Consider the following 15,626-nt stretch of genomic DNA (forward strand, 5'->3'; position numbering starts at 1 on the left):
AGCAGAAGGGGCTGCTTTTAGATATCTGTGCCCGCTTGAGAGACGAGTGGAGTCAGTGTTTGACAGAGGTGATTGGACATTACAGAGCCAGTTTGTATTCCCTTCATTGAGAACCATTTTTCTGACTGGATTTAACCTTATCCCTGTGCAAAAAAAAAACTCACTCGGTGAAATTTTGGGCTCACTCCATCCTGTTTTTCCCCCACACCCCATCCGTCTGTATCCCACCCCTCCTTTTCATCCCTGACTGGGTAGCATGATGGCCAGTGGTTAGCACTGGTGTCTCACACCTGAGTTCAATTCCTGGCTTGGGTCACAGTCTAAGTGGAGTTCGCACATTCTCTGCATGGGTTTCCTTCAGGTGCTCCAGTTTCCTCCCACAGTCCAAAGATGTGCAGGTTGATGCACGTGGGCCGAATGGCCTCCTTCTACATTGTAGGGATTCTATCATTCTACCCATCCCCCGGTCGGTGGGATTTTCCAGTCCGGTTGAAGTCAATGGATTTTGAAGTGCCTGCAACATTTTTTGGCTTCACCCTCCCCAGCGCAAGGAGGCTTTAAAATTCCACCCAAGGGGTGGGTTTTTCTGGTCCCCATCCCCCGCCACTGGGGGGAAACAGCCACGGGGTTGGGGAAGGTGGGGTCATCTTCGACGCAACCGGAAGATCCTGCTGGTAGGAAGGGCTGGAAAAGTCTTTCCCATTGTAACTCAGACAATTAATGACTATGAGTAAAAACAGAAACTGCAGAAAATGCTCAGCGGGTGGTATAGTATCCGTGGGGAAAGAAACATGGAATACAATGTGAGGTTATGCACTTTGGAAAGACGAATGGAGGAATAGACTATTTTCTAAGTGGGGAAGTGCTTAGGACATCAGAAACACAAAGGGACTTGGGGCTTCTTGTTCAAGATTCTCTTAAGGTTAGTGTGCAGGTTCAGTCAATAGTTAGGAAGGCAAATGCAATGTTAGCATTCATGTCGAGAGGGCTAGAATACAAGAGCAGGGATGTACTTCTGAGGCTGTATAAGGCTTTGGTCAGACCCCTTTTGGAGTATCGTGAGCAGTTTCCGGCTCTGTATCTAAGGAAAAGATGTACTAGTTTTGGAAAGAGTCCAGAGGAGGTGCACATGAATGATCCCTGGAATGAAGAGCTTGTCGTATGAGGAACGGTTGAGGACTCTGGGTCTGTACTCATTGGAGTTTAGAAGGATGAGGGGGGACCTTATTGAAACTTACAGGATACTGCAAGTCCTGAATAGAGTGGACCTGGAGAGGATGTTTCCACTAGTAGGAAAAACTCAAACCAACCTCAGGCTAAAGGGATGATCCTTTAAAACAGAGATGAGGAGGAATTTCTTCAGCCAGAGAGTGGGTGAATCTGTGGAACTCTTTGCCACAGAAGGCTGTGGAGGCCAAGTCACTGAGTGTCTCCAAGACAGAGATAGATAGGTTCTTGATTAATAAGGGGATCAGGATTTATGGGGAAAAGGCAGGAGAATGGGGATGAGAAAACAATCAGCCATGATTGAATGGGCAGAGCAAACTCGATGGGCCAAGTGGCCTAATTCTGCTCCTCTGTCTTATGGTCTTAATGATTAAAGTTTACTTGTTAGTGTCACAAGTATACTTACATTAACACTGCAATGAAGTTACTGTGAAAACCCCCAAGCCTCCACTCTCCAGCGCCTGTTCAGGTACAATAAGGGAGAATTTAACATGGTCAATGCACCTAACCAGCACATCTTTCGGACTGTGGGAGGAAGTCCACGCAGATAAGGACAGAACATACAGATTCCACACAGTCACCCACGCTGGGAATCAAACCCGGGTCCCTGGCGCTGTGAGGGCACCAGCGCTAATCACTGTGCCAACATGACACCTACTTAATAATTTAAGTCGATGACCTTTCACTACAATGAGAAGGTTATAACGATTTAATAATGTTTAATAAAAAGCAGAAGCGAGGAAGGGGGGAGGGGATCGAAGGTCTGTGATTGGATAGTGGGAAGAAACGATCAAATGACAAAAAGTTGATAGGTGTCGAAATTCTCTGAGCTCACCCTGGGCTGGATTTCGCCAGTCCCACAAACTTTGCTGAGCGCCAAATTCTACCGACAGTGCGACGTGCGAGACCAGAGGATTCCAGCCATTGTGTAAAGGTAAAAGGAGATGGCGATGGTGATGAGACATAAAATAAACAAAAGACGGGTCCAGAGGGACTGAAAGTGGTAAAGACAGAAATACCAGCAGCTTTGACTGGAAACAGAGAAAATGAATGTGGTCGTATAGAACTTGAATCTTGCCTGAAGGGGAGACATGTTGCTGAATTGTTTCATCTTGCACTCATCGGGAAAAACACAAGAATACCAAATTTCAAATATGCACCATAGGAGAAAAGGTTGCTGGTTGGTCGACAAGTTGATTCTAGTTGGCTGGCACACTATGATGGAGAAAGAAATGGGGAACTGAAACATCCCCATACTCTCTGGTAATTCAAAAATAGCACAAGGTTTGAACATGCTCACTGTGCTTGTGGAGAGAGGCAAAGTGGCATTGTCACTGGCCTAGCAATCCGGAGACCTGCGGTAATGCTCTTGGGACCTGGGTTCAAATCTCACCTTGGCAGATGGTAAAATTTAAATAAAAATCTGTAATTAAAAATAATGACCCTGAAACGAATGTCAATTGTAAAAGCCCATCTGGTTCACTAATGTCTCTTTAGGGAAGGAAATCTGCCATCCTTACCTGGTCTGGCCTACATGTGACTCCAGAGCCACAGCAATGTGATTGACTCTGAGATTCCCTCTGAAAGGCAATTAGGGGTGGCCCAGCCAGTGACACCTACATCCCATGAAAGAATTGAGGAAAAGAGAATGGATCCCTGTGTATGAACTCTGTCCATTCTAACAGGTCACATCATGAGCTTGGGTGATTATCTTAAATTAGTAGGGGCTACACTAACAATCGAGTTGTCCCCCCTTTAAATGATAACTTTCAACTTCTATATAAAAAATAGCCATCCCTATCCACACATGCATCGCTGGAAATGATTAGAAGTTTAAGGAATAGGCTGCGGGCAAGGCTGAAATGGAAAAGAGAGCAGATGAGATAAATCAAGCGTGAAATCTTCCCAAAACGTTGGCTCAGGTGAGAAAGCCGATGTGAAGCTCGCTGGCTGTTCTCGCACTATTGAACCTCGCTCTATGCATTTTAAAAGGAGAAGTGAGATTCACAGTGACCGCTGGAGGGACGGGGCCTAAGCAAGGCCAGGGAGCCCACAGATTGAAGCACTGTTTTTAAAGGGTGCCCTGACTTCCAATTTAAATAAACCCCCTCCCCCCACCCCACCACAATGCCAAGGTTGGATCCTGTCCCCTTGGAGGCATCGGACCTCTCCCCTTTCTCCATCCCCTGCACCATCACAGACAATGGAGCTCTCCCCCCTCTATCCGTCCCCCCTATCAGGTATTGGGGTTCTCCCCCCTCTCCCCACACCCCCCCCTCCCCTCACAGGCATTGGAGCTCTCCCCACTCCCCACCCACCACCCCCCACCCCGGCCCTGGCAGATGTTGGGTCTCTCTCTTCTCCCGCACGTACCCCACCCCTCGCAGGTACAGGGTCTCCCCCCCGTCCATGCCCTTCCCCCCTCGCAGGTATTGGGGGATCCCCCCTCTGCCCGACAACCTTCCCCACCTCCTCACAGGCACAGATGCTCCCCCCCCTCCCCACTTCTCCCCCCTCACAAAATATTCAGCCTCCCCCCCTCTCTTCCCCACCACACATTAGGGGAACCCCCCCCCCATCCAGTAGGACTCCCCAAAGGGTCAGCTTTGGCACTGCCTGGTTGGCACAGTTAGAGCCAGTGGCGAGGGGATGTCAGGGTCTGAGGGCACTGCCCCCGTGTCCCTCATCATCCTGGGGGCCACACTTACCTCCACACCCCTCCCCTTCCCCGGTGTGGTCAGTATGATTTACATTTTGGATTCGGTGTGACATCACACTGAGTGGGTGTGAGGATGAGGCGTGGGCAGACATTACAGCGTCAACACCAATGAGGACAGGTTCATTCCAATAAATGGATGGGAATCAGATTGACGGCCAGCTTATGTCGCCAGTATGGCAGCGGGGAAGATCTCAAACCGAGATCTTGCTGGTGCAAATCCCATTTTGGCCTCTTGTGTGATTCAGTGGCCATCATGAGATTTGTGAATAGTGTGAATGTGGCCATGAGATTGCAGGTCAAGGGTTAATTATGTTGTACCAAGTTTAGGTTCTAAAAGACAACTGACTAAAGGAAATTGGAGTCATTGGTTTATAACATTAATGTCACAAATACTGTGATAACTGAGCACATTAGTTGTGATTAAGAGCAGTTGATACTATTTGGGGAAAGGTTAAGGCACGTTGATAAGATTTAGTTCCTTCCTTTTTTAAGGAACTATGCACGACAGGCTAAATAATCCCGAGGGAGAGGGTGGTGAACGTCACTGGCTAGTCATCCGATGACCCGGGAATCAAGTTTCAAATTCCAACCATGGCAGCTGATGGAATTTAAATGAGCTGGAATTGGAAGTTAGGCAACAGAACAGTGAGTATAAAACCGTCACTGATTCTTGTAAAAACCCATGGTGGGATGGAGCTTCGCAGCAGGGAAGATCGAGAAGCGTGTCTGTGCATTGACACAGCCTTGCGTGACCCCAGTCCGAGTGAGAGTTGAGTCTGTGTTGGATCGCTGGTCAGGATCACAGCTTGCAGATAATCATGGAGCAGGAGGAGGATGGGGACAGGATTTTGGGGGCAGCGGAAAGGGAGGCAGAGGCCCGATAATCCCTCGCAGTTAACGGTGCTGCAGTCCTTTGTGAAGACAAATAGGGCCATGAGCAAGCGTTGGTGCTGTCCCTGCATTTCCCCTGTAATTGCCGTGCAGCGAAGATAAAGTAAAGTTTATTTATTAGTCACAAGTAGGCTTACATTAACACTGCAATGAAGTTATTGTGAAAATCCCCTAATTGCTACATTCCGGCGCCTGTTCGGGTACACTGAGGGAGAATTTAGCACAGCCAATGCACCTAATCAACATGTCTTTGGAGTGTGGGAGGAAATCAGAGCACCCGGAGGAATCCCATGCAGGCATGGGGAGAACTTGCAAGCTCCACACAGACAGTGACCCAAGCCAGGAATGGAACCCGGGTCCCTGGCGCTGTGAGGCAGCAGTGCTAACCACTGTGCCACCCCTGGCCAATTATACTCCTTAGTGGGTGGAATCAGCAATAGGAGGAGCTCTTTAGCCATGGGGAGATGGTGATTCTTGCGATGACCTTCCCTGTGTCCAACAGCAGGGAGACTCGTTTCCTTTGGAGTCACACTTGTCTCCTTTATTGAAGATGGTCACGATCACAACATCTCTGAAATTTGCTGGCATGTTCCCTCCTTCCAGATAAGGGAAATGAGATCATGTATCTGCACCAATAGTGTTTCTCCACCATGGTTTAGTGTTTTGGTGAGGATTCCATCTGCTCCTGATGCCTTATTTTTTAATGTTGGATTCATAGAAACCCTACAGTGTAGAAGGAGGCCATTCCCCCCATTGAGTCTGCACCAACCACAATCCTACCCAGGCCTTATCCCAAGAACCCCATACATTTACCCTAGCTAGTCCCTCTAACACTAAGGGTTAATTTACCATGGCCAATCCACCTAACCTGCACATCTTCAGACTGTGGGAGGAAACCGGAGCACCCGGAGGAAACCCATGCAGACACAGGGAGAATGTGCAAACTCCGCACAGACAATGACCCAAGCCGGGATTGGAATCCTGGTCCCTGGCACTGTGAGGCAGCAGTGCTAACCATGTGCCACCATTGGGGTTGTGCTGTGGTGATGACGGGTAGCATGCTGTGGGATAGAGTCAAGGACACTCACCTTGAAGACAGAGTCTCTGCTAAGGAGGTCTTCGAAGTCCTCCTTCCAGCAGGCACTGACTGCCTCTCCGTCTTGGGGTGGGCCTGGATATTTGGGCTGTAGGTGGTCCTGACTATGTTAAAGAAACCTTGTGCATCATGGTTGTTGGATAACTGCTGGATCTCCTGCACTTTCTCTACCCACCGTCCGTCCTTTAGGTCACGGGCTTTTAGCTGGACTCAGCTGTCTGTAGAGCTGCTTACTTGCTCTGTACCCCCTCTATCCTGATTACCCCTCTCCAGAGGCACAGGTCCTTTCCAACTCTGGAGTTGAAGTCACCAAGGAGGATCAGCTGGGGCAGCATGCTGGCACAGTGGTTGGCACTGCTGCCTCATAGTGCCAGGGATCGGGATTCAATTCCCAGCTTGGGTCACTGTCTGTGCAGGAATCTGCACATTCCCCCCTTATCTGCATTGGTTTCCTCCGGGTGCTCCAGTTTCCTCCCACAATCTGAAAATCGTGCTAGTTAGGTGTATTGGCCATGCTAAATTCTCCCTCAGGGTACCCGAACAGGTGCAAGAGTGTGGTGCCTAGGGGATTTTCACAGTAACTTCATTGGAGTGTTAATGTAAGCCTACTTGTGACACTAATAAATAAACTTTTAAAAAAATCTTGTTGTCCATTGGGACTCTGGGCTAAGGATTATTCGAGGCTGGAAAAATTCTTTTTTGGACTTGTTTGTAGCTTCCAGTATTGAGGTGTACACACTAAGGACTTTAGTGCACTGGGACTGGGCTAGGTTGAGCCAAGGTGTCGTGACGCACTGGTCCATCCTGCAAGGAGAGTCAGAGAGCCACTTTCATTTTTAATGGCGACACCAACCCCATGGAGGAAACAATCTTCTTCGGGTTTAGCTTTCCAGAAGAAGGTGGAACCATTACCTTGTTCCTTGATAAAAGCAGATGTTGGAATCTGAAACAAAAACAGAAAATGCTGCAAAATCTCAGCAGGTCTGACAGTGTCAGTGGGGAGAGAACAGAGCTAAGGTTTCAAGCGTGGATGATTCTTTGTGGTTCCTTGAGCTGGCCTTTCCCCTTGCTTAGGGCAGGAATCTTAATGTTGAAACTTCTGAGCTCCCAGGCAATGATAGCAGTACGCCGTTCCAGTCTGTCGCTGGTGGAGCTGTCCATGAGGGTCCTGACAATCCAGGCCCCCAATTTGATCTTCAGGTGTGTTATTTTAACATGAGGTACCAGCGACCACACAGGCTTGATGGAACAAGACCTAGGTCCAGTTGCAATGGGATCAATGAAGACTGGAGAACAGGGTCTGCCGTATGGGCTGAGGACTTACAGGTGCAGCCTAACACACTAATGTCAGTCATATACTATACGTTACATCTATTAAACCTTCACATCATAAAATCCCTACAGTGTGGAAGGAGGCCATTCGGCCCATTGAGTCTGCACCGAATGCAATCCCACCCAAGCCATATCCCCGCAACCCCATGCATTTACCCTGCTAACCCCCCTGACACTATGGGGCAATTTACCATGGCCAATTCACCCAACCCGCACATCTTTGGACTTTGGATCTTTACAATTATAATGAGTGCCTAACCATCAACACCCCATGAAATCCAGACATCGCCACACTCCACTACCACCCACAACACACATCACCAGGAACAAAGAGGCGTGACCAAGTGCCCCAGCTCTGCAAGGTGCTGAAAGAGCGCGGTAAGGAATGGTTTCGCTAGCCTGAGTCTGCTTAAAGGTGTAACTCTGCTATCTTGAAGCAGAAAGTATCAGCAACTCCTGTAACCACCCATACACCGAGATCAGCTGGAATGGACTTATGTCTTTTACCAACATTTACATATCCTGCGAGCTTGGCAGGAAACTCTCGAGCAGGCTCTACCTCACCTAATTTAAGAAATAATATCTATTCCTCACTCAATATTACAGACAAAAGTTATCTGGTCATTATCGCATTGTCTTTTGTGGAAATTTACTGTTCACACAATGGCTGTGGTGTTTGCTACTTTATAGCAATGATTACACTCCAAAAGAGCTTCACTGGCTGCAAAGAGCTTTCAGAGGTGGCCGCTGGTTGTATGAGGTTCTTGACAAATACAGGCCTTGTGTTTGTTTATGTGCATCTGCCACTATTTCAGGTCTCTGTCTCCAGGACTGAAGTTTCATTTGGCGTTGGTGGCCCCAGTTACCAGCTGACGCTGGAAACAAACCTGCCTCTGTTGGCCCTGAAAGCTATTTAGTGCAGCAAGTAATCGTCTCCATTCCTCGCTCCGCTGTGCCTCTCCAGGAGGCAGGATGGCTCCCAGAGATATGACATGGAATTTTCCCTGCCACGGGAGTCATAGCGGGCAGGCACGGGCCTTGCAAAGGCCCTCTGACCTCAGGTGGGATTTTCCAGTCTCCCTTATGATGGGAAGAAGGTAATTTGCACATTCTCCTCGTGTCTGCATGGGTTTCCTCCAGTGTTCTGGTTTCGTCCCACAGTCCAAAGGTGTGCAGGTTAGGTTGTTCGGCCATGCTAAAAAAGTTGCACTTTTGTCCTGAGATGCAAGGGTTAGGGGGATTAGTGGGTAAATATGTAGGAATATGGGGGAAGGGCCTGGGTGGGATTGTGGTCGGTGCAAACTTGATGGGCCAAATGGCCTCTTTCTGTGCTGTAGGGATTTTATGATTTAAGAAGTAGCTGAAGATGGATGAGCCTAGGACACTACCCTGAGAAATTCCTACAGAGATGTCCAGGAACTGACTTGGTTGGTCTCCAAAAACCACAGTTATCTTTTTTGGTGCCAGGTTTAACTCTAACCAGTAGGGAGTCCACCCCCCCACCCCCCCGATTCTTATTGACCCCAGTTTTGCTAGGGTTCCTTCATGCCACACTCAATCAAATGCAGCCTTGATATCACGGGCAGTGACTCTCACCTCATCTCTGGCATTCAGCTCTTTTTGTCCATATTTGAACCAAGACCACCATGAGCTCAGGAGCTGAGTGACCCTGGCTGAACCCAAACTGGGCGTCACTGAGCAGGTTATTGCTGAGCAGATGTTGCTTGATTGTACTGTTGATGACCTCTTCCATCACTTTACTAATGATCAAGAGGAGACTGATGGGGCGGTAATTGGCTGGGGTGCATTTTTGTGTACAGGACACACCTGGGCAATTTTCCACATTGATGGGTAGATGCCAGTGTTGTAACTGTACTGGAAGAGCTTGGCTAGGGGTGCCGCAATTTCTGGACCGTAAGTCTTCAGTACCATTGCCAGAATATTGTCAGGACCCAAAGCCTTTGCAATATCCAGTGCCTACATTAATTTCTTGATATCACGTGAAGAGAATCAAATTGGCTAAAGATTGGCAGCTGAGAGTCTGGGGACTTCCTGAGGAAGCCTTGTCTATGCCAGCATTTATTGCCCATCCCTAATTGCCCCTTGAGAAGGTGGTGGTGAGCCGCCTCCTTCAGTCCATTGCAGTTCATGTGGTGTAGACACACCCACAGTGCTGTTAGGGAGGGAACCATCACCGTCAGACATAATGGACACCTGTATTGGCTCATTGAGCTGTAGCTGATTGGTTCCCCCAACACTGGCTGGCACGAGCAAACTCTCTCACAGAACTAAGTCTTTCTAAAATATCTGTTAGAAATGACTGAACACTATTGCAACAGATTGTAGCCACTGGGATTTGAACCCTACTGAGACAGATCTTCTGGCCACTTCCTCACTAAGATACGTGACATATTCATAGTGATTACAGGCACCATGATGCCCAGACAGACTCACTGAATATCAGCTTGGACTGTGGCCCAGATGCTATAGATGGTTGGCTCCTATGTAATCTACAGGAAGTCTATAAATTAAATATAGGTTTTAGTATTGAGCAATTCAGAGCAAGAGAATTTTAGGAACTGAGGGAGATCATTTAGCCTTTTTGTGCTGATCTGCCTTCTAAATATGTCTCGACTCACCCTAGAAATGCATTTAAAGCCTGTCTCTGTCGATCCCTTTTCCTGGTCACGCACATTTGTATGAGGCTGCGCAGTGGCACAGTGGTTAGCACTGCTGCCTCACAATGCCAGGGACCTGGGTGCAATTCTCGGTTTGTGTCACTGCGTGTAATCTGCACATTCTCCTCGTGTCTGCGTGGGTTTCCTCTGGGTCGTCTGATTTTCTCCCACAGTCCAAAAAACGTGGGTGTATTGGCCATGTTAAATTCTCTCTCAATGTATCCGAACAGGTGCCTGAGTGTGGCAACTAGGGGATTTTCATAGTAACTTCACTGCAGTGTTAATATAAGCTTATTTGTGACACTAATAATAAATAAAATGTAGAGTGAAAAAATCTTCTTGTCCTAATGTTCTGATGCTTTGTTCATCAGATTTGAGACTGTTTGAAATCATAATCCTAAAAATGTCATAGCTTCAGTCTTAACGTTAGATTAGGAAAGGAAAATCACTCAAGTGTTTTTGATGCATATATAGGCACCATTGTAATGTAGACAGCCAATTTATACACAACATGATTCCACAAACAGAAATGTGACCATCACGAGACAATCTGTCTTGTCAGTGATGTAGGTTGAGAGATAAAATTTGGCCAAAACACTGGGGGTGGGTTGGAGTGGGGGGTTGGGGGGGGTGGGGTGGGCAGCTCCCCATCCTTCTGTGAAATCCTGCCATGAGATCTATCACATCCACCTGGGAGGGCAGGCAGAGCCTTGATCTAATGTCTTAACCAGAAGATGGCACTTCCGACAATGCAGCACTCCCTCAGTACAGAGGGAGTCTCAACGCCGACTTTAGTGTTCAAACCCTGGAGAGATTCCTTACACAGTAAGAAGTCTCACAACGCCAGGTTAAAGTCCGACAGATTTATTTGGTAGTAAACGCCACTAGCTTTCGGAACGCTGTTCCTTTGCCAGGTGAGTGGGGAGTTCACCTGACGAAGGAGCAGTGCTCTGAAAGCTAGTGGATTTTGCTACCAAACAAACCTATTGGACTTTAACCTAGTGTTTTGAGACTTCTTACTGTGTTTACTCCAGTCCAATGCTGGCATCTCCACATCGTGATTCCTGTACCCAGAACCTTGTGACTTAGAGGCTAAGGAGCAGTCACAAGTGACATAATAGAACAAGAGAGAACATAGAGTGCCTCAGAAAAGGAGACAGCAATAGGAAGAAAAAGAGGGAAAGAAAAAGTGAAGGAGATGTGTACACATACACACACACACACTCTTGCACGCGCTATTGTACACACACACATGCACACACACATTTGCACGTACGCACACACACACATACATACCTTCACTCTCGAAAGCATGCACAAGCACACTCTCGCACACACACACCTGCACATGCAGATACTCTGGTACGCATGTACACAGTCGCACATGCGCACACGCACATACGCATGCACACACAGGCACTTGCACTCTCACGTGGGCTCACGCACATGTATACGTACTCTTGCATGCATGCAGACACACCCTCATGTGCACATACACACACACACACACACGCACACACACACACACACACACACACACACACAAAGATAGAGGCAGAGAGATGGGAGAAACAGAAAGTGGCAAAGTGGGAGATGAACTTCATTTATATAAAACTAAATTAAAACTAATATACTGCAGATGCTGTAAATCTGATATAAAAGCAGAAAATGCTGGAAAAACTCAGCAGATCTGGCAGTGTCCGTGGAGAGAGAAACAGGAGGGCGGGGGGGCAGTATTTCCCAAAAAGTGGCAGGACCTTCACTCCAGATATTACGACACCTTGCCAAAAAAAAAATTAAGGGCGTGTTTCACACCATCATATGGGTGGGTGGGGGAGGAGGAGCGGTGGAGGGGGGGGTGGGTGGTCCACTACACACCGACAAAACCCGGCTGCACTGACGGCTCAGAACCTGAGTAATCCTCCCCCCCAGCCCATCACGGAGGTCTCAGTGGCTCACCCCCAACCCCGTCCAATCAGAGCTTGCACTCCCCCCACCCCAACACCCCTGCCAAGATCTGCGACTTCCGAATTTTGTGCTCCTCCTGGCATTTGCACAGATGGCGAGCGTGGGCACAGGACTGCTCCCCCTCTCCCCCCCGCCTAGAGTTAATGGCGGGATTTTATGAAAAATCCCACCCAAGGTCAATGGACATTCCCGCTGTCCGCCCCTCACCCGCTCCGATTCCCGTGGCGGGAGGCGCAATAGAATTCCAGCCAATGTTTTGAGTCCATATGACTTTTCTTCATTGGCTGATCTCATCTCACTCTCAAACTGCTCTCGGAGTTTCAGGTGAGACAGCACATTCTAGCAAATTAATGCAACCTTCACTTCCTTTTACTGAACCTCTTTGAAGGTCTCATCATTGACCTCAAGCATCTTCAGCTGGAACTACAGGAGGAGGTTGGGCGAGCTCAAAGGATGGCCTTTAACTTAAAAATTGACATCTGCCAAAATAAAAAAATCGAATAATGACTGGTCTGTATTAAGTTTATTGATCAGTGTCGCAAGTAGTCTTACATTAACACTCTAATGAAGCTACTGTGAAAATCCCCTCGCCACCACACATTGGCACCTGTCTGGGTACACTGAGGGAGAATTTAAGCACGGCCAATGCACCTAAACAGCATGTCTTTCAGACTGTGGGAGGACACTGGAGCAGCCAGAGGAAACCCACGCAGACACAGGGAGAATGTGCAAACTCCACACAGACAGCGACCCAAGCCAAGAATTGAACCCAGTCCCTAGCACCGTGAGGCAGCAGTGCTAACCAATATGCTACCGTGCTGTCCTTGATCACCATGGAGTATTCGTCCTTACGATCCTTAATATTTAATACTCACTGGAGTCTGAGATGGATCTTGGTCAAAACTTAGGGTAGTCTCTTTTTGAAAAATGCCGCTGCAGAGACTGAAATGGGAGGCTTCAACCTGAGAGAGATCCCAAACAATAATTTAACTCATCAGTTCAGTAATATGTGGCTCAGCGATTGCATTTCCTCCAAAGCCATCACTCCTTTGTACCCTGTAATCTTAAAACTGTGCCATCAAAATAAGAAAAAAATAGATCATCTGTCTCACTTTACCCCCTGCGCGTTCATTGTCCGCAATCCCTGGCATCATCCCACAGATGATCTTTCTTTCTATGAGGTGGCTGAATGGAATTGGGAATGTCACCTGTGTGTTCATAGTTGTCTCGACCTCGATTGATACAGTGAGGACGTTGGTTCGGCTGGTGGAGGGGTCGATTGGTAGAGGGGTCGATTGGTAGAGAGGTCGATTGGTAGAGGGGTCAGTTGGTAGAGGGGTCAGTTGGTAGAGGGGTTGGCTGGTAGAGGGGTCAGTTGGTAAAGGGGTCAGTTGGTAAAGGGGTCAGTTGGTAGAGGGGTTGGCTGGTAGAGGGGTTGGCTGATTTCTTGTTGTTCTCTCTCATTGGCCTCCCTTGTTGAAAGGAAGGTCTTGATACCATTTTTGATAATGAGTCGCCATCTTGGTCACCATTGGCCATCACGTGCCGATGCTAATAGAACAATCATTACTGCCTTTGAAGTATTTCAAATACTCACATATACGCACACACATTTACACACTCACACATACACATACTCAAACATATACACATTTGCACATGCACACACACACGCACACATGGATATACACAGATACACACTAAAATATTCACACACACAGACACAAACAGACATACACACATTGGCATATACACACAGTCACATATACACACAGTCGCATCCACACAAGTACACCCACACACAGTCACACACATACAGGCACATGCACACTGTAACATGCACACAAAGGCACACACACAGTCACATACGCACACAGGCACACACACACACACACACGCACACATATATAGGCACATGCACACTGTAACATACACACACAGACACCCACACAGTCACATACACATACAGTCACACACATAGGCACTCACAAGTCAAAACTTGAATGTCTTCTATTTAAAAAGGGATCTAAGCACCCATAAATTGCCATTTCTATGTGTCTATTTGACCATTTCCAAACCTCTGTGGCTGATTAACACCTTTACCACTGAGTGAACTAATTTTAATTTCCGTCACCAACAACTATTTGACCGCTGTCACTGAGAAGCGAGTCTGTTCTGATCGCTAAACCCTAGGCCCAGCTCCTATAGGCCCTGCCTGATACTGCAGCACCCCCATGAGTGCAGACTTGACAGAAACATAACATTCTCGCTGTCAACTGGTGGCCAATTAATCTGCTGCAAGAAATTATTTTTCTTTCTTATTTTCTCTGCAGTGAAGAAGCCTTTTGTTTCACCAAGTTCCCTCGTAAAGCCACGATAAACCTTCTGTTTCTGTTTAGAAACTTCAAATTACTGAAGGGCTGCTAATTCTTTGCCACACTGTGACTAAGCTCAATCACTCTTCCTCCTGTGAACATTGCCACAGCATAGTGAGGTTAACTGCTTTTGGACGTTGCTCCTATGTACAAACATAGGCTCAGAATTTTGCCTCCTCGGTTTCCTGTCCGTTAAGTGGCCTTCTAAACATCAAAAACATGGTGGTCAAGAAATCCTTCATTCAAAGCAGATTTGTGCCACGTCCTATTGTAATGGTTTAGATGCAGTATGGCGTTGTCAATTACCTCAGCCATCAGGGTAAGAGTTACCTTGATGCTGGAGAAAACTCCAAATTATGTGTGGACATAATTGTGAGGGCAGAACCCTTAAAAGCATTGATATGCAGAGGGATCTGGGTGTACAGGTATACAGGTCACTGAGAGTGGCCATGCAGGTGAAGAAGGCATACGGCATGCTTGCCTTCATCGGTTAGGGCACTGAGTTTAAAAATTGGCAAGTCATTTTGCAGCTTTATAGAACTTTAGCTAGGCCGCACTTGGAATATAGTGTTCAATTCCGGTCACCACACTACCAGGAGGATGTGGAGGCTTTGGAGAGGGTACAGAAAAGATTTACCAGGATGTTGCCTGGTATGGTGGGCATTTGCTATGAGGAGAGATTAGAGAAACTTGGCTTGTTTTCACTGGAAAGACGGAGGTTGAGGGGCAACCTGATAGAAGTCTACAAGATTATGAGGGGCATGGACAGAGTGGATAGTCAGAAACTTTTTCTCAGGGTGAAAGCGTCAGTTACTAGGGGGTTTAAGGTGCAAGGGGCAATGTTTAAAGGGATGTACGAGGCAAAATGTTTACACAGAGAGTGGTGGGTGCCTGGAACTCACTGGCTGGGGGAAGCAGATACAGTAGTGACTTTTAAGGGGTGTCTTGACAAATACATGAATAGGATAGGAATACAGGGATTTGGTCTCCAGAAGAGTAGGGGGTTTTAGTTCAGTCGGGCAGCATGGTTGGTGCAGGCTTGGAGGTCCTGTTCCTGGGCTGTAATTTCCTATGTTCTTTGTTCTTTATACCTGAACTTTTAAGTCAGGCCTGTGGTTTCAAAAGTAGACATACGAACCAAAGGTGGCTGAGGATGTAAATTCACTCACAAGTTGGATTACTAATGGGTCATACTATGGAGAGTCAATGGAATCACATCTTGTCTCCAGATAAGGATAAATCAAAAGCAGGAAAGTCAGACAGAAACTAACTGTCATCTCTTGTGGAGATAATAGGAGCTGCTTATCATCTTAGCAGGAGTGGTATTCTTTGATGAATGT

This window comes from Carcharhinus amblyrhynchos, chromosome 28 (genome assembly GCF_965287045.1).
Source record: "Carcharhinus amblyrhynchos chromosome 28, sCarAmb.v2.hapA, whole genome shotgun sequence".
Lineage (NCBI taxonomy): Eukaryota > Metazoa > Chordata > Chondrichthyes > Carcharhiniformes > Carcharhinidae > Carcharhinus > Carcharhinus amblyrhynchos.